This window comes from Xenia sp. Carnegie-2017, unplaced genomic scaffold (genome assembly GCF_021976095.1).
Source record: "Xenia sp. Carnegie-2017 unplaced genomic scaffold, XeniaSp_v1 HiC_scaffold_41, whole genome shotgun sequence".
NCBI lineage: Eukaryota > Metazoa > Cnidaria > Anthozoa > Malacalcyonacea > Xeniidae > Xenia > Xenia sp. Carnegie-2017.
In genome coordinates, this window is record NW_025813506.1 from 343194 (window position 1) to 346506 (window position 3313).

A 3313-nucleotide genomic window follows, 5' to 3' on the forward strand; every position below is an offset into this window, starting at 1 on the left:
ATTTCAAAGAAAGAGCGATAACATTTCAGAGGGGATTAAGACTGGGTCAACAGGTTTGTATGAACCTATAGGATTCTTAATAAAAATTTAGAAATCAAACGAGACTTACCGTAAGTCTAAGTTTGATCGTTATTCTTTGAGTTTTTGGACAAGGAACCTAAGTGTAGTAATTTTTGTTACGAATATGCGCATTTAATATATACGACAGGTAATTGCTATAAATCTGACTCTGTAAGAGCTAAGCTCTCTTGGGACACCTTAGAGGCAAGGAGAAAAGCGCAATTAGAGATTTTAATGATACAAATAATGAAAGATGATTCTATACATTATCTTCAACGCTTTTTCTCAATACGTAGTAATGAAATGTATGAAGTACGAAATAACAATCACGTTCTCAACTTGTCAAAACCAAAAACAAATGCCTTAAAATAGACATGTTAGAGACATAACAGACGTATACTGAAGATGGCATCATGAGATGTCGAAACATGTCTATTTGAAAAAAAAACAACAAAAAAACTTGTCGTATGTATAAAAGGCGCATTAGCAATAGTGCTTCTACGAAATTATGTTACGAATATATAATGTGGATGCTGCCGGTCATTTAGTATGGCAAGCCAAACACGTCAAAAGTGTTGTTTTAAAAAACACTTGTTGAAATACAGTGTCTTGAGATGAAAAAAGTGAGGTGTGAGACGAAACATTTGATGTGTGAGAAAGGCAAGAAAAAATTTGTTATCCGAAAAAAATAGGTACGCATTGCGTACACGCAGGTAGCCTATCTATTATATATATATATATTTATTTATTTATTTACATTTATTTAAACACGGTAGTATCTCAACTTGGATACTAAATTACAATTGCATATAAAAATAAAAAAGTTGATTTTCAGATAGCTGTGTGATAAAATAAAATTAAAAAGGATACTACGTGTAGGTATAAAATAAAAAAAATAACAAAGAAAAACAAAGTATGAGCTATATAAAAATAAAAATATTTAGTCTATAAAGTTTATGCATGCAATGTTATTTTATTTTGTCTTTAATGTTATTCAAATCCTCTGCACCTCTATATGCAAAGCTACGTTTTAAGGCATTTGTTTTTGGTTTTGACAAGTTGAGAACGTGATTGTTATTTCGTACTTCATACATTTCATTACTACGTATTGAGAAAAACTGTTGAAGATAATCTATAGAATTATCTTTCATTATTTGTATCATTAAAATCTCTAATTGCGCTTTTCTCCTTGCCTCTAAGGTGTCCCAAGAGAGCTTAGCTCTTACAGAGTCAGATTTATAGCAATCACCTGTAATTATTCGGCCAGCTTTATATTGAAGATTTTGTAATATAATCTGTAAACTATTGGAGCAGTTGTTCCATACCAAAGCACAGTAATCAAAATGTGGCAATACAAAATCATTATACATGACTTTAAGCGTGTCTTAGTCAAGTATATTTTTTGATCTATGCAGTATGCCAATTCCCTTGGAAGCATTTTTTGCCACATTTTCAATATGATTTTTCCAAGTGATGCATTCAGTCACAACTACACCAAGTGTCTTAATGGACGAAACACGTTTAATAGGTTCAGTCCCTATCAATAAAGATGGATCAGCACTAACTTGGGACGATTTTTGTCTTGTTCCAATTAAAATATGCTCAGTTTTTTTGACATTTAAGGTCAGCTTATTACTTAAAAGCCACATATGGACTTACTTAATTCAAATTTCAAATTCTTTTGAATCTCGTTTGATGTAAAGGCACAAACTGTGAGATTTGTATCATCTGCAAAAAGTGTTGGTACGGAGGTACTAAGACAATTCGGCAACTCATTTATATAAAGTAAGAAAAGAATAGGACCGAGATTTGACCCCTAACCCTTCGTTACGTTTTTACTGTTTGAAATGGACATTCCCACTTTACATACTTGTGTTCTGTTTCTTAGATATGAGATGAACCAGCCAAGTGCATTATTTTTAATGCCATAAAGTTCTAGCTGTTTTTTTATCAAAATACTGTGATCTACTGTATCAAACGCCTTTTGTAAATCTAAGAAAACTACGCTAATTAATAACCCCTTGTCCATGTTAAATAATCATTTATTTGTTGTTCTCGACAAGAAGGAACAAGTAGAAGTAGAATATCCTTTCCTAAAGCCCGACTGATAGTTACATGAAAAAGCTCACTGATTCTATATCTGAAGGATTTGTTTTATAGAGGCAAATGATGTGTCCAGCACCAGGTGTGATTCAGCCACGGTGTATTGCTCCCCAGGCAAACAACAGCATGTTCAAATACAGCAACACAGAACATGCATCTCAGCTAAGCAATCCAGCGGGACATAGTGGACAATTTTTGAACTCTCAGTCCTTGTACTCAGACAATAGGAGTAGTTTTTAAGCTGTGCTAAGGAGATATGTTAGATATTATCCATTTCTTGAGATTTATGACATTGAAAATATTGTTGGTTTTGTTCAAAGTTTATAATACATCTTATTAAAGAAGACGCAAACTGTGCGTTGATATATAAGGTTATAAAATATTATTGGTATATTGAATTGTTGCTGGTATATTGAATTGTTACTTGTATTTTTCATGCACTCTGATGATATAATTGACTGTAGATTTATAGAGCATAGTCAACCTGAATTTTATGGTAAGTTGCTCACTCTAAGTGTTGATGAAACAATGCACAGTAAAAATGCACAGTAAACAGAAAAATTACAGTAAAAGTTGACAAAACAACAAAGGTTATTAGCTACATAAAGGATTTTCAACATAATACTATTTTTTATGCAACTTGAAACTTAAATCTGTTCTTAATTGAGTAATGTAAAATCAGCTAAGAAGCCGTCTTTTGCATTTTGCTAATGAATTTATACTAGTGTACATTCATCTACTTAACTCTTTCTCTTATTAACATGTAGAATTTTGCTTCTAGTTACAAGAGATAGCACATCATGTAATCTGGCTGAGTGAATACTGTATAATTTTAAGGGTCAAAATAATTTGTGAGAATTCTCCTTATTTCCTTCCCTTCTGCTTCATTACAATATGTTCTGTAGTTGTTGTGACTAGGTGCTGGCTGAAAGTGGCTATCATATTCATATAATTACGTTACATCGGCTTACTTTGGTTTTACAATGTAATAAAATAAATAATGCGAAATACCTTTGTCAGTAAGTTAAATAATAGAAATACATTCGGCGGCACATATATGTGAACCAAGCAACATTACGTCATGCGTACCATGTGATCGTACGTCAAATGTGCCTGCGAGCCATAAATACAATGTTGTATGTAATGTTGT